Source organism: Cuculus canorus, chromosome 5, assembly GCF_017976375.1.
Source record: "Cuculus canorus isolate bCucCan1 chromosome 5, bCucCan1.pri, whole genome shotgun sequence".
NCBI classification, from domain to species: Eukaryota; Metazoa; Chordata; class Aves; order Cuculiformes; family Cuculidae; genus Cuculus; species Cuculus canorus.
Genome location: NC_071405.1, coordinates 19327726 through 19349804, shown reverse-complemented (window position 1 = coordinate 19349804; position 22079 = coordinate 19327726). Strand labels below are relative to the sequence as shown.

At 40.6% G+C, this 22079-nt stretch overlaps 1 protein-coding gene across 1 annotated transcript in view; it reads left to right on the top strand.

Annotated features, from left to right (window-relative positions):
- Positions 1–7945, top strand: part of CEP128 (centrosomal protein 128) — a 133262-nt gene extending 125317 nt beyond the window's left edge. Inside the window, exon 25 of the mRNA XM_009561329.2 lies at positions 7130–7945. The gene's annotated coding sequence lies outside the window, so the exon portion shown is untranslated. The remainder of the gene's footprint in view (positions 1–7129) is intronic.
- The last annotated feature ends 14134 nt before the right edge of the window (positions 7946–22079 follow it).

Here is a 22079-nt window from a genome sequence, read left to right as displayed (position 1 = left end):
TCTCTAACAAGTACGTATTTTGTGTGTGTGTGTCCCCTATGATATTTTTGTTCCAAGATGTTTGCATTTCAATTTTTCCATTATCTGCCATTTTAAGGATGGCAGAGAGGCTGACAAATTACCTGCCTTGAGAATTAAATAATGGGAAAAAAAAAATAGAATCATAGAATCATTTATGTTGGAAAAGACCCTTCGGATTACTAAGTCCAACTAAACTGTTGTTACTACTGTTACTTTTCTGTGAATTGTGTGGATGCACGTAAAACTAAGTCTGCAGTTTGCATTCTCAGGACACCTCTTGCAGGTTTAGGAACAAAGCATTGTAGAGGTATAAAAGGAGAAGCTTGTTGCCATGTTACTCCAAGGCAATCCAGGAGACTCCTGGAGTGCATCGAAGATAATTTCTTAGTCCAGCTGATAGAGACCCCCATCCGAGGAGATGCAATACTGGATCTTATGGTCACCAATACAAGTGAACTCATCAGTGACATTAGGATCGGAGGCAGCCTGGGCTGTAGTGATCATGCACTGGTGGAGTTCAGGGTCCAGAGGGATATGGGACAGGTGAAGAGTATAGTCAGGACACTAAATTTCAGGAAAGCAGACTTCCAGCTCTTCAAGGAATTACTTAGTAGGGCCCCTTGGGATGTGGTCCTCCAAGACAAGGGAGCAGAACAGAGCTGGAAAATATTTAAAGAAGCTTTCCACAGGGCACAAGAGCACTCAGTCCTGTATGTAGAAAATCAGGCAGGAAAGGGAAGAGACTGGCATGGCTGAGTCGAGATCTGCTGGTTAAACTAAAAAAGAAAAGGGAACTGCCCAGGCAGTGCAAGCAGGGACAGGGAATCTGGGACGTGTATAGAGACGCTGCCCAGTTGTGTAGGGATGAAGTCAGGAAGGCCAAGGCACAGCTGGAGCTGAACTTGGAAATTGAAGTGAAGATCAACAAGAAGGGCTTTTACAGGTACATCCATCAAAAGAGGAATATCAAAGAGAACGTACCCCACTGATGGCTGGAAATGGGGATCACGTATCGACAGATAAGGAAAAGGCTGAGGTACTCAACAACATTTTTGCCTCAGCCTTCACCAATAACTGCTCTCATCGCCCCTCCTGGGTCATGGGACAGCAAGATGGTGACCAGAGGGGTGGACACCCTCCCACAGTAGAGGAGGATCAGGTTCATGAACACCTGAGGAACCTGAACATATATAAGTCTCTATGACCCAATGAGATGCATCCCAGAGTCCTGAGGGAATTGGCAGATGTGGTTGCCAGCCTGATCTGGTGGGATGTCCCTGCCCATGGAAGGGGGTTTGGAGCTAGATGATCTTTAATGTCCCTTCCAGCCCTAATCATACTATGATACTATGATCAGCCTGTGATGTTTGTGGTAGTTGGTTAAATGCATGAGGTCTGACTTGTATCACACCAGCACACCAGTTTTATTGTGGTGTGGCTGCATTGAGTTCAGTCGGCCTATGTGTGATTTATAAAAAAATGAAGCCAGAATCAAATTTTTGGTAAAAAGCATAAGTACCAAGCAGAACACTACATGCCGAGATAGTGTCAAGTGGTTAGTATGAGGTATATGAAAGCTGTCTATTATTCTATGAGTATGTTACTGCAAACTGACAGCTTGACACAGAGTCTACAGGTATATTTAAGTTTGGTTAAAGCTCTAGCTGGAAAGTTTATATGTTAATTTAATGTCAACATTTGTGCCTACTTTTTGCAATCGGAATATAAAATGTTAGCCAATGAGGCAGTAACAAAAATAGCAACATTCATTTCTTTTTGCTGACTTGGGACTTACTCCAAGCTATTACTGAAACCGAAGTTGCAAGTGTTTATTGCATTTCAGGCAGTAGTTAGTACCTCTGCAGGATCAATGTTGCTAGCTGTACTCATAATGTAAAGTGTAACATGACATGTCATTTTTATAAGTTAACAAAATCATTTTTCCAAGCAGTGTATGGCATCTCTTGGTTTGCCTAACACTGCAAGATTTTTTTATAGACCTGTTTTATGTAACTGATCTTTTTTTGTTTTGCATGGAATACTGATGTGTGATGTGGATTTATGTTGTCTGATTTTGCTTTTTGACTTGCCTCTGAGGACAGTAATATGCTCTTAATTATTTTGTTTTGTTTTGTTTTCTTGTTCTACTATAAAATTTGTTTAGAATCTAAGAAGGTGGTTTTGAGGTGAGACTCAGTAGTTTTCTTCAAAAACTGGTGTTTAAAACAATTATTTAGGTAAAAAATAGATCTGGCTATATATTGTAGTGTTAGAATAGGGTTGTGTTTTTATATTGGCCATAAATCACTGAGTGTTCCCAGAGGTTGTCCTTGAATGAGACAAGGGTGTTGTGCCTGTAACCTCTTTCAGAGACTGAACGAGAGTAATTGGGCTGAATAGGGTCAACAGTGTACCTGGGATTTATGTCATCATGCATCTCACCGGAAAATAAACCCCCAGGGTTTGATCAAATTCATTGCAGTGAACTTCTCTAACTGTATTGACTAGATCTCCAAAAGGGAAACCAGGCAGCTACCTTAGGTGCATATGCCTGCATTATAGGTACAAGTCAGGTGGGGTTTACCGTGTCCACCCACAGGTCTATCTGTGCATGCTTGATATGGAATCCAGGGTAAGTTTTTTATTACCTTAAATAAAAGACACCACTGGAGTCAGGGGAATGGGATACAGTTAAACATGCAAAGAGATTGATCCATTGCAGTATTTAATGGAACAAGAATCACTGTTTCTGGAACGTTCCACAGCTGAATTTCTGTGGAAGCATTTAATGGAAAAGCAAAGCCTTGCATTGTATTTTAAAATACAAAGAAAAATAAAAAATAAAATAATATGCATGCATCATTTCATATTAAAAAGTTTTTTATTTTGGTTTCTCATGATGGCAGTGGCCAAAATACAGTTTCTTTATATCCTGAGAAATCAGTCATTGAGAGCCCATAATTATTTTACTAATTCCATTCTCCTCAATTACTTATTCCCCTGCATTTTGGATTAAAGAGATTTTGCCTGTCTCTTACATAGTTTTGTGATCTGCAGTTGTTTTAAGGCAAACATATCTTCCCATTCTCAGAGCATTTTTTCACTGACCTTGAGGTCTGCAGAGTTTTTCTCTCACATATTCTCACTCCCCTCTTTTGGCTGCTATTGCACAGCAAGTTTTCCACCTTCTTAAATACGGTATTACTGAGGTGGTGCCACTGTTGCTGATGGGCTCAGCCTTGGCCAGTAGTGGGTCTGTCTTGGAGCCGGCCGGCATTGGCTCTGTCAGGCACAGGGGAGACTTCTAGCAGCTGCTCACAGAAGCCACCCCTGTAACCACCGCTCTGCCGCTACCACAACCTTACCATGCAAGCTCCGTATGCATAAGTTTGTTTGTTCTAATTTTATCTGTAAAACTAAGGTCTGTAAGGTTGTAAAAGCAGCAGATACTTGACATTATCCTGAAGCTATATCAATAGAAATCAAGAACTTACAAGGTTTGTACGTACAAGCAGTGCACAAATAGAAGTAGTCACTGATGCCACAGAAACAGCATCGTGGACAAATTTTACTGTGAATGTTTTATAGTTTGTTGGGGCAGACAGATGCTGTTTTACAGAAATATATTTTTAATACATTCTTGCATTAAAAATAAGATGTTTGAAAGGAACATTTATTAACTGACGTTAGCTAATGTCATTTAACTGGATGTAAAAAAGTGATCTTTGGCTCCAGCTACTGCTAGCCCACTGGTAATTCCATTTTCTGGGATTCTAGGGTGAGTTGGCCTAAAATGAATTAAGTTGGAATAGCTCTCAGCTGAGATTATGTTAAAAAGATGCATAAGGATTTTGGCCATTGCTTTTCTAGATAGACTTCTCAATTGGTTTTGACAGCATCCATGATTTAACCAGGAAATTCTGGCCAAATTCCAATTTAATTTGTAACATCCACTTTTTCTGCCCTCTGGCATTTCACTGGGATATGCAATTCTTTCTTCATGTCAGTGTTACATTTTTTGCACTGCTCTTCTCTGTGGAAGGAAGGATAGATTAGTTCAAAAGTGTTCAGGGCAGGGAAATCTGACAGAGAACCACAGGGACATGAACTTAGAGCTGTCCTACACTCTACAGAAATGACAGAGGTATGCAACTTTCCTGTCTCTGACAAAATTGATTTCTAAAGCTTAGAACCATTGATTTGGTTAAAAATCTATAATATAAATATCTAATAAACACAATCTGTAAAATAAAATCTATAGTAACTGTTACTCCACAATTTTTAATCACATTGCTTATATAAAAATTATCATAGAATTATAGAATGGTTTGGGTTGGAAGGGACATTAAAGATCATCCAGTTCCAACCCCCCTGCCTGTGGCAGGGACATCCCACTAGATCAGGCTGCTCAAGACCCCATCCAACCTGGCCTTGAACAATTCCAGGGATGGGGCATCCACAACTTCCCTGGGCAACCTGTGCCTGTGTCTCAGTACCTTCATGGTGAAGAATTTCTTCCTTAATGTCTAGTCTAAATTTTCCCTCATCCAATTTATAGCAGTTCCTACTTGTCCTGCCCTTACATGCCCTTGTAAATAGTCCTTCTGCAGCTGGCTGTATGTAGGTAGTGTGGACCTCATCTTATGCTTGTTTTATAAAGCAGAAACCCACTGAGCTACATGAAGTGGTGTTTCTTCCTGGTCTGGCCATGTGTACCTCTAGATGACTCAAACTCAGAACTAAACCAGAGTACAAGATTTGGTCTACAAAAGATTCCTGAGAACTGTGGAATAAGAACAACAGGCAGTGCTGAAAAATAAAATTGGATTTTTTTTCCCCTCAGGAGTTAAGAATTCTGAAACTGTCTGTCCATAGCAACGTGCAAGCCAATTAGTAGTCAATTTTGTGATAACTTCCAGACGATATATATGACACTAAATCTAGCACAGACCGTTGCCCCCAACAACAGTGGTAGAGGTGAGTGCTGCTTATGTTCCCTTGGAACAAACTATACTATGACTTTGCTAAGAGACAGTTACAAAAATTGTCCCCACATCTACCCTGTCTAGAAAAGCACTGTTATTTCTCGTAGTTTGTTGTAATCTCCATTTTGTGGTAGAAATATGACAAACTCAACCTTTAGCACATCCACTGAATACAGACATAACAAAATTAACTGGCATAAATCAGGTTAGAATAAGTTTTCAGATTTTATGGCCAGGTTTTTGGTCATGTTTTCAGAGTTCCTGACGACTTCTCTCTTGGTGTCTCATCTATTGATGCCCTCAGGCACATTCAACTTCCCGTTTTCCAAATCCTTTTGTCTTGTAATCCTCACACAATGGGACACATTTGCTTTATTTGTTTGAGTTTATAGAGCATATTTCTTTAAAAAGAGATTGATGGGATCAGGAACCTTTGGAGAAAGGCATGAAGAGACTTTGCCCCAAGAAGTAACTGAATGTGCTTGGGCAGATAATTTTTCAGTGTTTGTGGTGGGGTACTCAGAGACAGTGAGCTCAACAAGAGGTGAAAATATGACATTGAAGAGAGAAGGAGGGAACACACAGCTAAGTCTGAGAGGTGATGGAAATAAACATTCCTGGGTTCTTAAGAGGGACTGTGCATCATTTGCTGCATCTCAGGAAACCATCGTGTTGCTGGTCTAAGACCAAGCCTGAAAGAAAGGACTCATTTGTGGGCAGGAGGAAATTTGTTTAGAGATGCTTTTAATCTTACTTTCTTTTGCTTAAACATTTTAAGATTTTTTTTTTTAATTTTTTTTTTAGCAAGCATTCTAACCTGTACAGCACCTCCTTTTTCCTGCTTAAAATATTTGAAGTATTTGGAGTAAAATATTTTAGTATTTATTGGAGTAAAATATTTTAGTCTTGAAGGGAGAATTTGGTCTAGATTGATTACCATGATCCACCCTCCATCCTTGGTTGACTCAAGGCCCAATCATACCAAGTTTTCAAGCTCTTTCTTTTTCAGAATTTAGTCTTTTCAGAGCAGGCCAAACGCTGGAGCTGTACAGCTCTTTACCCATTATCTCGGGGTTTCAGTACATAAGCCTCCTACTCAGCAGGATTATTTACATGCACCTGTCCATGTTCAGATGTTTATATGTTCCTGTTTGTTCTCTGCTTGCCATTCTAATCTGTTCTCTAATTCTTCTTCCTACCTCCTGTTCTCTGCTCCAGCCTCTGTCATTGGAGGAGCCAGCTACTTCTTTTCCACCAAAGGGTAATCAACTAGTCACAAGTTAATTAGAGATTTTTTTATTCTTGATATCACATAATCCTGTCAATAAGGAAGCTTCTTGATAATTCAGGGAAAATTACATATTCCAGAGCCTTTGGTATCTTTCTGGTTAGATTCATGAAGGAAACCTCTCTCGCTCAGTTCCAGCTATTCCACATGTTCCATTACAGCTTGCTTGATGTATCTTGTTGCTATGGCTACTGGTTGGCAGTGACCTCTGATTTAGTCAACTTTCATCATATGTTTATTGGCAAGAATTGAGCTCAGAGCAAACTGCTCAACGTTCAAATGTTCTGTTGTAATTTTCTTTATAACAGAGTACCTGAATACAAAGTAAAGCAATACTTTTTTGGGGAACATAAACACCAAGGACAGTGGTACCGTTTCAAACAAAAGTTTCGTCTAATCTAGAAACCTATCTCCAGATATCAAGAACAGTATCGAGAACTTTGCAAATATATTATGTGGGTTTTTTAAGGATACTTTCCTAGTATCTAATAATATTTTTGTTTCATGGAGTTCCTGAACCTGTGATGGTAATCTCATATTAATAATAGCCTCCAAGTTTCTTCTAAGTTCCATTAATTCATGATGATGCTTTTTGAACCTGTATGGACTTCTAGCATGCATAAGATCCTTCAGCAAAGAGTTCTGCTACTTAACCATGCGTTGTGGGTGTAGCCACCTTTTTGAGTATGCCTCCTGCAAGTTTCTAGTTCAAGTGACTTAATTCTTATTATAGTAAAAGAGAATTTATCTCCTGAAGACCTTCTTTTATCATAAAATATGTTCTTCTAAAATGAATGTAGAAAAAAAAGAGTCACCTTGTTTCTTTCCTGGTCAGTTTCTGCTGTGTCTGCGTGATATGTTGCAACTGCTTCAGCAATAAGGATCCCATCTGGATGGGAATCAACAAGGAAGAAAGATTTATTGGAGTTGTTAGTCACTGGAGAGAGTTTGGATCTATTTGGCTTTATTCCGTGGCACTAGGAAGACAACATGTTAACCAGAGATCCCATGACCTCTGACAGAGGATCTGTCCCATAGACATATCCTAGTCTCAAGAAAACACCTTTTTTTTTCCTGAGGAACAAGAGCTGTCCTGCTGAACAGATAAGATCAGCTAATCAAATAAATGAGACTGACTAATTCAGATGCTTAAAGTAAATTAATGGAAAGAAGACACCTGGGGCATAGCAAAACAGTTTCAAAGTTTATGAATGGTGATGGGGAGGAATCGTGTGCCATGTTCCGTCAAGGAGCCCAGACTGATCAAGTATGTAACTGCAACTGTAGATTTTTATTGACAAGAGAAGATCGCTGTTTCATATTGGATTGGTTTTATACTGTAATACAAAGCCCATGTAATCTTTGTTGGATCTCAATAGACTGCTCTAACATGGAAAGAATTACCCTTTGTCAGATACTACAGTATAAACAGCAAACCTACAATACATCCACAGTTGTTTTCTAGTATACACAAAATTTAGCCTGCAGAATATCAGCTGCTGCTGCACACGACTCTTAAATCAGCTCACATCTCTGCCTATCTGGAAGTGTTTTCATCCTTATGTGATCCTAAAGAGTCCAAGTTTTTTCAAACTTAGCAATTCTGGGGGAAATCCATTGTTTTGTATATATAGGAGTGTTTTTCCTTAACAATTCCTATGACCACTGGAGTCTTGGCCTATTGCTAGCAGTGTCTGTGCCACAGGCAGTAGAGTGGGCATTGCAAGGAGGGGCTGTTCTTCGTTAAAGTCAGCGCTGACAGCAGTATCCTCCATGGTGCCAGGAGGACTGGTGTGGGTGGCTTAAGAGGGTTTGTTCTTCCATCTGTTTCAGTACTGAAACAATGTCCCAGCAGGATGCTGGAAGCTATAGGGGGGGTGAGATGTAAAAGCCTACTTTTCAATGCTCCATAACTCTGTTTAGTGTTTACTGCTCTTCTCTATTGTGCATTGGATGAAGTTTTAATTATTATTTATTGTATTTTTAATGCTGCATGCCAAATACTGTTGATGGAATGAAGATGGGTGATCAATAATCAGTACTATGCATGAGAATAATTTTGTAAAAACTGGCCCATTGCATAGTGAGTAACCTCAGTAAGGTGGTACTTCTGTGAAAGGTTTTACCACTCAAACTATTTCTGCATCTTTTCTTTCTAAGTGCCAAATTTGTAATTAAATCTTCCCTCTTGTTTCTCATGGTTAGTGTATCTACTTTTACTTTTGTCTTAATTTCCAAGTATGTAAAGTGCCTTGATGAAAGTAAAGCTGCAAGCTTGTAGCTAAACCAGGAAGAGTCCTGGTCTCAAGTCTCCTTGCTTTAACTGCAAGAACCTGCAGTAATCTGCTTAAGGTATTTATGGGTAAAGTTCTTTATCTGCACAAAAAATGACATTAAACAGTCTAAAAAGATGCTTTTGTTAGTAGGCTAAGCAGAAAGAAAGAGCGCAGTGGCACTTTTTAAAATCAAAAAATGTAAGATAACTTTCTACTGTGCAATTAGAATTTTTTAAAGACAACTGGCAAGAGGTTTGAATTACCTCTGTAGATTTTGCATTGCTAATTTTAAGTCTGTGTGAGTGAGCAATTGGGGACACAGCCATGCCAACCACAGGGGAGAGTTAGGTATCAGTTAGGGGAATTGGGAGTAAATCAGCACAGGAAGAACTTGAAAGAAAACACACAAGTCATGAAAGAAAAAAATTACTTCAAAAGGCAGGAGTCTGAGACTGGTTACAGCTGTCAGGAAACATCAATCCTGCTCCCAATCTTCTTTGCTATTTAAGGAAAGAAAAAACATCTGATGAATTTAATTTTAATTATAAAAAATAACATGCTGGGAAAGTTCAGCATGCCAGGACCTACCCTGCGTCTAACGTTTCAAATAATTTGCCTGCTGCCCTGGCTGGGAGTTCCTATACATGCCCATCATGTGCACTGCTGTTCCCCAAGGCTTTGGGATTAATCTAGTTTTGTGCCATAACACTTTGTTCCTGTTGCTTTAAACCTGATTAATGAATTGGAAGTTGGGTTGATTTAGTATCAGGTACCAGCATAAAATTAATGGCTGTTGGAACTTTCTCAGATTTATTGTCTTTTCCTCCCTGTTATTTTTGAAGAACGGAAGAGAAGAACAGTAGGTTGAATTTCAACATACCTTTGATTCATTAAGCTCTGGAAACTCAGATGCAAACGGGGGGGATGGAATTTGAGTGTAAGTTATCCCTCCCAACAAAGTTTTTAGGCAGTATTAGAGCTGTTTGGCTGTAAAGACATGCAAAATAATTTCTAAGTTTTGTTCACCTTCTGGCTAGGAAAAGGTTCTCTCCCTCTTAACAACAGCAATAACAAGCAAACAAACAAAGTAACTACCAAGATCTGCTCAAGTAAGAGCAACTACCTTTGTTATCCTCCTTGGGGCTGCCTGGCATTACTGTAGTCGGATGTCCTGCTACCCTGGAGAGAGTTCAGAGCATAATCTGCAATACGGCCTGGGAACAGGAATGGGACCTGGGGAGGCACCACACCCCTGCTGCTATGCCAAAGTGCCCTAGAGCCCTACTGTGTTTGCTGGGCCCCCAGCTCAAAGAGAAACATTTGTTTCATCTGTTCTATTCATCTTCACAATTGTCCTCAGCCCCTCAAACTGAGCTGTAGTTGTGTCACGTGAGACGCACACAGCAGAAACCTGGGTTGGAATCAATGGCAAAAAAATCCTAAAACACAAGTGAAACTAAAGCACTACTGGGTGCTTAAATCCTGCCCTTTGCACGGGAGCAGCAGACAAAATCACTGATCAGAGAAGAAAAGCTGCTGAGAGCACCAAAAATGTCCCATTGGGATAGATTACCAAGAAGCTCATCTGCCTTCTCTTGGGAGAGCAATCCATGCCTAAATTTACCCTAAAATAAGGATGCAAGGGCAAGAAAGTACCAAGCTACTTCCTCTGGAAATCAAGCACGCTTTTCTAAACCTTTCCACTCCTGACACTCCCTGCTGATAAAAGGAAAAGGCAACAGATTGCTCAGTTCGTTGTTGTGGAAACTGATAAACTGTCTATATACATAATGATAGGTATTTTGAATTTTCAAGAGGAGTACTATGGATTTTAGAGTCTCAGGTTACTGACAGCACAGTATTAATATGTTCTAAATCCTGGGTTTGTCACACAGATTTAGTACATCCACTGAAAGGAAATCACACTAACTAAACAAACCCAAATAATCCCAGGGGTTTATGTTAGACGCTGTCTCAGCTTCAGATGTTTCAAACTTTGGGTGTTCATTTCCTCTGGTGATAGTCTCCAAAGGTCTGCAGTTCAAAGGCGAAAAAAAGCTGAGCATTTGTGCTTAAATAACACTTTGTACTGTTTATTCTATTAGTGATGGTGATCCAAGTGGTTGTATCATTCTTTGTATCAGACTATGACACTTGGATGTCTATCACTGGATTGGCTCTTAGTTACAAACGGCTGTTGCTTCAGTCATTGCTTGAAACACTGGAATGAAGCCTGGGCCTCCTGGACATTTTAAGTAGCTGGTGTATTTTTCTTTCCAAAGCAATTTATCTAAACAGGCCAACATAATCAAATTATATGGGATTCAAAATACATGCCAATGCCCAGTCTGACATCTTAATTAGAACTTTTAAAAAATAATGATTACCTTTCAGCTCCCAAAATTTCACAAAACTTTCTTAAAAACTGGCCAGTGAATCTCACTAACAGCCGCATAAAGTTATTTGCTTTTTAAAGTTAATCAGACTTTCCATTGGCACATATCCTGGCAAAAAAAAAAAAAAAAAAGCTTTGAGGAAGAATACAATTTATGCTGGTTCAAAAACACAAAAGCAGAGAATCACTATAGTTCCAGTTATGATTTTTATCTTGCATAAAATCTTTCTTATCTATCTTTGTCTAAAATAAGGCCTTACAAAAACAATTCTTTTTTGCAGTATAGTATAACCTAATTGATTTACACAATACTGTGAATAATTTAAAATACTATGATAATTGCATTGCCTTTTCCACACTTCTTCCAGATGAACTTTCTTTCCGCAGGGATTGTGTAAGTGGAGCTATTGCTGCCAAGCATCACATTGATTTTCTATGTATTTATGTGTAAATTGTCTCATGTGCCTCAAAGTGGATGATCATGTGTGAATGAATGAGGATAAATATGCCATGCTACTCAGAAACAGCAGACTTTGCAGTGTGTGAAAGACAAACAGCATTTAACAAGATGCTGTAATGCTAACATTACAATCCCCTTGCTTTTCTGTGGGCTCTTACAGTGAAACTGAATAAGTTTTAGACACTTTAAAAGTCTTTCAGATATATAGCCAGTGGATTTGCGCCAATCTTTAAAAATTAAAACCTTGGAATTTCTGTATAGTTGTCAGAGTTGCAAAGGGTTCCTTTAGTATTCTGTTTCAGATGTGCTTGCTTGAGGGTCTAGATACTGAGCTTTAATGATGGACATTTTCTTTTACGATAATTGTGTCTGACCACAATTTATATCAAAACTCCATTGCTGAAAGTCAAGTGAATACAATTTGCTAGAGATTAAAATTTGTTAAATATTAGTTCATTTAGCAGTTTTGGTGAATAAGAACAAGGCTCTATTCAGTGGAAATTAAAGTAGAAATTTCACTCCAGCATGCCAAATGCACAACAGTCCCTAAGAGATACCAACACCAAGAGCTGGTCCTTCAGACAGCTTCAAAGTGTATTCATGACTGCTGTCATTCTAGGTGACAAAAAAGATCTTAGTCTGGTTCCCCTAAAAGCAGATGGCTGAAATGTAGGGGTCTCAAAACCAACTGCTTTGATCTACAGATTCTCTTATATTGCCTGCTAATGTAGGCATAGCCTTTGTGACTTTGGGATGTTTCAGCTGCTCTTTTAGCAGTTCTTCATTTAAAGTAGTTGACAATACTTACCTTTTTCTTGAATACTACTTTCACCTTCACAGATACTTGGTACTGTTCCATTGCAGACTGTCTGAATGAAAATAATGAGTATCAGAAGTTTGATGTGGAGACCATAACACAAATCAGTTCTTGCATTCCTTATCTGCTTATTGCAATTCTGCAGTCATACTTCTTTTATTGCACCAAAGATTCATATTCAGTTTTTATTATTGCACCTAGAGTTATGCCCAGTATTTTCCATTAAAGTTTCAGATTGTTTTACAGCATTAGACAGTATCATTTGGATCTTATGACAAACTAAACAATATAGAGAAGAAGGAAGTATAGTGTCATATTTCTGGGATTTCTGCCTTGCAGTTTAGCGGTCCCTAAGGAAATGTTAAGAGACGTGGGGCTGGAGAACAAGTCTTACGAGGAGCGGCTAAGAGAGCTGGGGTTGTTTACCCTGGAGAAGAGGAGGCTGAGGGGAGACCTTATTACTCTCTACAACTACCTAAAAGGAGGTTGTGGAGAGGAGGGAGCTGGCCTCTTCTCCCAAGTGACAGGGGACAGGACTAGAGGGAATGGCCTGAAGCTCCGTCAGGGGAGGTTCAGGTTGGATATCAGAAAAAAATTCTTGACAGTAAGAGTCATTGGGTACTGGAACAGGCTGCCCAGGGAGGTGGTCGAGTCGCCTTCCCTGGAGGTGTTTAAGGAACGGGTGGATGAAGTCCTGAGGGACATGGTTTAGGGAGTGCTAGGAATGGTTGGACTCGATGATCCAATGGGTCCTTTCCAACCTGGTGATTCTGTGATTCTGTGAGACAGCTTCATAAGCGTAGCTGTCACTGCTTTTGCCAGTTTTGGAACATACTCTCTTCCTACCTTAATGCAGTCAGTCTCATCTGCATTTCTGTGACTGGAGAGAGTGGAGGGCTGCTGCCAAAACTAAGGGGATCTGCCATCCTCAAGCCATTGCTGGTAAAGCGTGAGCAAAAATTGAGAGTGGGAAGAAGAGGTGAATGGGTCGGTGAGTGAGTGGGTGGATGGATGGATGGATGTGTGGTAAAGAGGATAAAAGCTGTCAAACACTTAGGAATGCATATAGGAACCTCTATAAAACAGAACAGAAAGAATGAGGAGAGTCAGATTTGTGAGCAGCGGAACTGTTGGAGAGGTGACTGCAAAAGACTGGTTCAGGAGACTATGAAAGTAGAATTCATCAAATGCAAAGTGAGAAAATGATGCTAAGTGAGAGAAGACAGAGAATCACAGAATGGTTTCAGTTGGAGAAGATCTTTAAGATCATCAAGTTCAACTGTCAATCCAGCACTGCTAAGTCCAACACTAGACCATGTTCCTAAGTAGGACATCTACTCATCTTTTAAACACCTCCAGGTATGGTGACTCAACCACCTCCCTGGGCAGCCTATTCCAATGCTTGACAACCCCTTCAGTAAAGAAAGTCCTCCTAATATCCAACCTAATCTCCCTCAGCACCTCTTAAGACCATTTCCCTTTGTCCTGTCACTAGCTACCAGGGAGAACAGACCAACGCCGACCTTGCTACCACCTCCTTTTAGGTGGTTGTAGAGAGCCTTAAGGTCTCCCCATGGTTTCCTTTTCTTTCTCCGACCAAGCAGCCCTAGCCCTCTTGGCTGCTAAACCCTTCACCAGCTTTGTTATGCTTATCTTGATAAGCTCCATCATCTCTATGCCCTTCTTGTATTGAAGGGCCCCAAACTGAACACTGTATTTGAGCTGCAGCCTCATCAGCACCAAGTACAAGGGAAGGATCACTTCCCTAGTCCTGCTGGCCATACTGTTCCTGATGCAGGCCCGGGTGCCATTGGCCTTCTTAGCCACCTAAGCACACTGCTGTCTCTTCCCACATTTATGGAGCAGATCATCTTGAGTGCCATCATCAGACAAGGTGAATGCTGAGGTACTCAACAACATTTTTGCCTCAGTCTTCACTGATAACCGCTCTCCTCACCCCTCCTGGGTCATGGGACAATGAGATGGTGACCCGGGGGATATAGCCCCTCCGTCTGTGGGGAAAGGTCAGGTTCGTGACCACCCAAGGAAGCTGAACATATATAAGTCCATGGGACCCAATGAGATGCATCCCAGAGTCCTGAGGGAACTGGCAGGTGTGGTGGCCAAGCCACTCTCCATGATATTTGAAAAGTCATGGCAATCAGGAGAAGTCCCTGGTGACTGGAAGAAGGGTAATGTTGTGCCCATTTTTAAATAGGGTAGAAAAGATGACCCTGAGAACTACCGGCCTGTCAGACTTGCCTGTACCTGGAAAGATCATGGAACAGATCCTCCTAGAAGTTATGCTAAAGCACATGGAGGACAGGGAGGTGATTAACGGCAGCCAGCATGGCTTCACCGGGAGCAAATCCTGTATGACCAACTTAGTGGCTTTCTATGATGGGGTAACCACAGCAGTGGACTTGGGTAAAGCGATGGATGTGATCTATCTGGATTTCTGTAAAGCCTTTGACACGGTCCCCCACAACATCCCTCTCTCTAAATTGGAGAGATATGGATTTGATGGGTGGACGGTAAGGTGGATAAGAAACTGGTTGGATGATTTTATTCAAAGAGTAATGGTCAATGGCTCAAAGTCCAGATGGAGATCGGTGATGAGTTGTGTCCCTCAGAGGTCTCTACTGGGACCGATGCTGTTTAATATCTTTATCAATGATATTGACAGCGAGATTGAGTGCACCCTCAGCAAGTTTGTGGATGACACCAAGCTGAATGATGTAGTTGCCACACCGGAAGGACAGAATGTCATCCAGAGGGACCTGGACAGACTGGAGAAGTGGGCCTGTGAGAACCTCATGAGGTTCAACAAGGCCAAGTGTAACGTCCTGCACCTGGGTAGGGGCAATCCCCTTTTTCAGTACACGATGGGAGAGATTCGAGAGCAGCCCTGCAGAGAAGGACTTGGGGGTGCTGATTGATAGGAAGCTCAACATGAGCCGGCAATGTGTGCTCGCAGCCCAGAAGGCCAACCGTATCCTGGGCTGCATCAAAAGAAGCGTGGCCAGCAGGGCGAGGGAAGTGATTCTGCCTCTCTATTCCTCTCTTGTGAGACCTCATCTGGAATACTGTGTCCAGTTCTGGAATCCTTAAGGTGAGAAGGCTATGGAGCTGTTGGAACAGGTCCAGAGGAGGGCTACAAAGATGATCGGAGGGCTGGAGCACCTTCCCATATGAGGACAGGCTGAGAGAGTTGAGCTTGTTCAGCCTGCAGAAGGGAAGGCTCAGAGGAGGTCGTATACCGACCTTCCAGTACCTGAAAGGGGCTACAGGAAAGCTGGAGAGGGACTATTCATAAAGTCTTGTGGTGATAGGATGAGAGGGAACAGGTATAAACCAGAGAGGGGCAGATTTAGACTGGACATTAGGAAGAATTTGTTCCCCGAGAGAGTGGTGACACACTGGCACAGGTTGCCCATGGAAGTTGTGGATGCCTCATCCCTGGAGGGGTTCAAGGCCAGGCTGGATGGGGCCTTGAGCAGCCTGATCTAGTGGGATGTCCCTGTCTATGGCGGAGGGGTTGGAACTAGATGATCTTTAAGGTCCCCACAACCCTAACTAGTCTATGATTCTATGATTCTATGATTCTATGATTCTCATCAACGAGCACCCCCAAGTCCTTCCCTCCAGGGCTGCTCTCAATCACATCATCCCCTATTCTGTATTGAAACCTTGGATTGCCCTGACCCAGGTGTAGGACCTTATACTTGGCCTTGTTGAACCTCATGAGGTTCACGCAGGCCCACTTGTCCAGCGCTTGTTGGATGATGTCCCATCCTTCTGATGTGACAGCTGCACCACTCAGCACAGTGGCATCTGCAGACTTGCTGAGGGTGATCTTTCTGTCTATATCATCAAGGGTAATATTAAACAGGATTGGTCCCAGTACAGGCCCCTGAGGGACACCACTTGTCACAGATCTCCATCTGGACATCGAGCCTTTGACCACTACTTTCTGAATGTGACCATCCAACCAATTCCATATTCACCAAACAGTCCAGCCATATCTCCAATTTAGAGATAAGGATGTTGTAGGGGACTGTGTCGAAGGCTTTACAGAAGTCCAGATAGATCACATCCGTTGTTTTTCCCATGTCCACTGATGTGGTTCCTCCATCATACAAAGCCATAGGCTTGGTCAGGCAGCACTTGCCCTTGCTGAAACTGTGCTGGCAGTCTTGAATCACACCTGCCAGTTCCCTCAGGACTCTGGGATGCATCTCATCGGGTCCCATGGGCTTATATATGTTCAGCTTCCTTGGGTGGTCACGAACCTGACCTTTCCCCACAGACGGAGGAGCTATACCCCCATCCCCCGGTCACCATCTCATTGTCCCATGACCCAGGAGGGGTGAGGAGAGTGGTTATCAGTGAATGCTGAGGCAAAATGTTGTTGAGTACCTCAGCATTCACCTTGTCTGATGATGGCACTCAAGGTGATCTGCTCCATAAATGTGGGAAGATACAGTTACCACTACAGAAATTCAGATTGGTCACCTAAGAACAATGGCTGTTCTCCATTATCCTGTATTTGTGTGTTAGATCTAGTAGTTCTGCTGTTTACTAAGGAAATAATAGCCAGTTGGCAGCCCTCAGAGGGGAATTTAGAAGTGGAAACAATGATATCAAAGTGAGAAGAACTTGCTAGTGCCAAGAACAAATATGTGAAACAACAGGTAGGAAGAAATTTCACATTATCAGTAATGGAAGAAGGGAGTAAGAGTATCAGAGCTGAGAAAAATACCACTGAAAACTGGAGGTGAATAAGGCACAGGGAAAAGAGAAGGAAGAAGGTTGACATATAATATAATACATGATCCAAGACAACATTATCTTGGAGAAAAAACAAACAGACCATTCTGAAAACACTGAGGTGACTTAAAGAAGAAATACAGATTTGATTAGGAAGAAGAAAAAGAACAATTAGATTCTTATTTGCCTTCCTGAAAGCATGAAAGGATAAGTAGATTGAGATATAAAGAAACACTTCAAATGTGATTTTCTTTACTGGCAAATGGGTAAATGATAATGCAAGTTTATGACTAATAGTTCAAAATGGTTTACAGGCTGTTCGTAGAAAGCTTTGTGAGAAGAAACCAAAGTTGTCCCTGGAAATTAAAACTTCACTGTTGTGCATATTAAAATACCTTCTCTCGTGCTCCTGAAATAAGCCAGTCTTCTCCAGATCTATTTGCAATAAAAGAAAGAGGCAATTCTTTGCTAGCCTACGTAATATGACTTTCAATTTATCCAGGATATATAGCCTGTCAAGATCTGGACTTCCACAGCAGGACTGCCTCCCAAGAAGGCTGGTTTAAAGCTTGTCTGAGTTTCCTTTGTGAGCAGGATAGCCTTGCCCACAGCTATTGGGTTGCTGACGAAAGAAGTGCAATTTTTGTTAATTGAATTTCTCATCTTACATGGTGCGCACAAAGAAAAAACAAGGCTGGGTCAAAACTTCATTGACAACAGAAGTGTACCAATTTCCACAGCTGAGGATCTGAAACAGAAGAAAACAGAATCCTCCCAAGCATTAAAGATACCTTTTTCTAACATTTTCTTTGGGAATGCCAAATCTCAGCTTAATCTAACCAAGCAGTGGGTGCTTGCACAGGTACTGAACAAACACTGTTCTGCAGAGATCTGTACATTACGTTCAGAAACTGGTAAACAGAAAGAGTTGCAAGCTGAGCAAATGTTAGTGTTCCCGTTGAGTGGACAAAACCTGATATGCTTGATTCAAACTGATTAGGTAGTACTTGAGCTTGTACTTTTATGTAATTTCCTTATTAAGGTGTTCCTGTTAGCAAACCTTTAAAATACCAACTAATTTGTTTCTGAGATGCTGGAAGATAATTGACATTTGAAAAGAAGAAACAGAAGTCTAACAAATCTATAAAAGAAGCAGAAATTTCACTCTTCAGCACAATTATTAGAAAGTGACATCACCTAACTTAATGCTCTGCAATCAAGAGACAGGCAAGACATCAGGTCTTCAAAGTTCAGTTTCTGGATGCTGTATATAGACCATGGATGAAATCTTGTCTCTGTCAAGTACATTGCAAAATTACCATTGGTTTCAGGAAGGACAATCAACTAGGATTCTCTTTTTTTTATCTTGACTATATCCCCTTTTCTTGTGCCTTTGAGGAGCCTTTCAGTCTTCAGTCTTTTGACTCCTGTAAGTCAGTATATTGAACCCGGACAGCTGTCAAGTGCAGGATCTAGTGCACAGGGCTCCATTTTAGATCTCGCAGATGGGATTTTGGAAGTTCAACAACAGTAACATAAAATTCCATATTCCATACTACAGCCTAGAAGGTATAGTCAAATTATAGACTTTCAGCTCTTTTCAAATTTTAATTTTGGCTTTCTTAAAACTTCTCAATTCCTGAACTTATTAAATTCAGACATATCACAGTTCCAATTCTTGCAAGTTGCTCTGTAGTATTAATATATGTATTGATTTTATGTTTGTAGAAAAAAAAAAAAGGCCCTATGAAAAAATTCACAGCTCTAAGGACCTCATGTCTATAGTGGACTGGATAACCCATTAGGATGAATGACTCAGTTTGCAGAGCTTATACAGTTGACTTTAGATGCCTTCACATAAGAGTATCAAAACTTCTATGTGTTATTTATAGCTAGAGGTATTCTGAATATTGTTATCAATTCTGTTTACATTTGTAGTATAGAATAAATGCTAGGGGGGTTTTGTATTATGAAGTGGTTAGTTTTGAGGATGAACCTGAAGATTGTTGAAAAAATGGCTACATATTGTTTAAATCAGAAACAGCAATATGAAGGGAGAAGTAATAAGCCAATCAGCCAGCCAGCTAAACAACAGAATACAATTCCTGCTAAATCTTTGGCACAGAATTGCCTTCCCAGTGCCCCAAAGCATCTGGGAAATGAGTGTGGCATTCAAAGCTTGACAGATGGTGAGAGCATCCTCCCTGTGCTCAGGCCCTGCCAGCTGAAGATACCTGGCCTTTAATGGTCAGAACTGCATTTGAACACAAAGATCTTTTCCATAATTGCAATATTGAGAACATCTAGATGAGCACAATGCCTAGTAAATCTAGATTTGCTGGTTTTGATGAGAAACAGAACAATGGTTCTGGTATTAGAGCAGAACACCAGAGCCTCCAGGGTGGTTACTGAGCAACAGCTCAAGGACTACTTCTGTCATGGCATCCCTAATCACTGATGCCATTAACCGTTTGCTGATTGTATGTCAAAACATAGGACTAGTGTCAGAACTCAGTGTAATATCTGTTCTATATACCTGGAGAGGGTTGAAATCTAGAGTTGGCTCTTGCAAACACAATGAATCATTACTATTGAGACAGCTGACATATTTACTTCTTTCAAAGAGATGAATTGTCATTTACATTTAATAAGAATGATGCCACTTCATGTTTATAGAAAACATAGAAAGCTTTATTTGTAGATACAGAAATGAGAGGCTTCTAATATTTCTTTAGCCTTGAACAATTTTGTAATTCAAAATGAATTCAAAATCCCTTCTAACCTCACTGCTGATGTCTAATATCAAACATGATTTAGTTTATAATGTTTGTGAATACTCTGTCCAATATGTAGTTAATGAAAACTGGAAGAAGGATACTTTTTTTAGGTCTTTACTTAGTGAGGTATTTTTGCCAGGGACTGAGAGAACTTGATCAAGCTGTCATGAGTTTGAGAAAAAGTTTCTACAGAACAAACTGGTATTAGGGTTTTTGGTCTCCAGCTGTACTATTTTTGAGCTACAAGAGTCTGGAGACCAGTCTTTCCTCTTCATTGTCTTTGTGTGGAGTAGCTTTAAATGAATTTACTTTTTGGATTCTAAAACTTTTAGGCCAACCTCCACTACCTTATATACTACCTAAGCTCACATCTGAAACAATAGTTGAAATGAAACTCAGAAGCTGAAAATAGCTTCTTTTTGTGTAGTTGCTAGAACACATCCTGCTTATGAACATTGTGTTTAATTTGCATTGTTTTATGCCCTGGAATGGAAAGGAGTCCATATGATATTGGAATCTGGACCACAGTGTCTGCTTCCATTGTTGCAGAATCCAGTCCTGCAGAGACAAATGCAGTTGTAATCTTTCCTTTAGTATTAGCCAGTGCTCCATCATGACATTTTAGAGCTGCAGGCAGTTTTGAGCTGTGACTGCAAATCGTTACTTGGCTGGTAAAAATCACAAGGGAGGTGTTAGAGCCATTGTCTGAAGTTTGAATGCCTTCCATCTAAAAGGCAAGATGCCAGTTTCCTTTGGGTTCTTTTTTCTGGGTTTCTTCTGGCTTCCCTAATGGAGAATCATCTTCTGATGCTGTCAAAAATCTTCAGTATATGTCCCTGTTCTGAAGTTTTCAGTCTCATTTAAGACACAGCATAGGTTCTCCACTGACATGAAGAACCTATGCTGAATACCTCAGATTTAGCATATACCTTTATTAGTACTTACACAAGGTGCTATTGATGTTTACCCAGACCTTGACAGGACTGATAAAAGTCCATTCTTGAATATAATTTCTTCCTGAATATTCACAGGGAGAAATAGTGCACAGCTGCCCCAGTGTGAGTAAATGACTGTTTAAATATGAGCCTCTCAAAAATATTTTGTCTGGCTGCTTCTTTGTCTTCTTATCTCCAGTGAACTGCATGCCTTCCTAGGCTGTAAACTTTGTAGTGCAATACTACCCTTGCAAAGATATGTGTGATTGTTCTGGTTTGACCTAAAGCAGAATCAGTTTTCTAAATTTTCAACTAAGCCTCATCTAAGTAACTTCATGTTCGGAAAGTTAACTGAATGTTTTTCAGAGAGTGTTTCTCTCTAGAAGTGATAACACAGGGCACTGGTATGCAGAAAGGCCATTGCTTATACTTATTTCTGTAGAAACCAGGACCATTCCTGAGTCGGTGCAGTGCTGTAAGTGAAAGGGACGAAGAGGTCACACCTGCAGGAGGCACCAGACAGATCAGGTGACACAAAACTGATCAACAGGGTATTCCATTCCATATATGTCATACTTGGTATAAAACTGTGGGATCATGTGGACCAGCTCTCTTCTTTGCTGGCCAGCATCTAATACAGACCTTGTCTGTCTTTTTGCCCCTCATCTCATATCCACACATTCCTGGCTCTTGATTCCAGCTCCCTTCTGTTGCTGAGTCCAGCCTGGGACCTTCTCCCCATGCTTCTTCTGTAGCATCTGTGGTGACATAGTCACTGGGGGGGAAAATTAACATGACAATTTCATATATTTGTAAATAATAATAATAATAGTTGTTGTTGTGTCATTAAAGCTGTTTTAATTAGTATGCTTTTAAACAGTAGGAAAATAAGTATAGATAACATGTACATATTTGGAACTTCTAGGTCTTCTCACCAGAAAACAACTTGACTTACTAATGTAATCAAATTGTTTGCTAAAGTAATACTAGCTTCCTTGTTTTCACCTTCACATTGCAGATATTACAGGTTCAATATGAATCTATGAGCTTAACTGCTCTACATGCTAGGAATAGCCAGTGTAATAAAAGATTAATGGCTGACATTTATATTGGCATCCAAGCCATTCAGACTGTGTCCTACTAAAGGTTACTCTACTAGCCAATCCTTCTTTCATCTCCTTTTCCCCTTGACAAGATGTTAAAAGAAATCAATCAGTTACAGAAATGCTAGTGTAAGAACATATGAACAACATTCAGTGTCTGGACGGTGATCCATTTAGCTTACTAGCCTGCCTGTGACACTGTCCCGCAGAAAATTCTTCAAGAGGAATGTATTGAGTGAACTCTGTATTCAG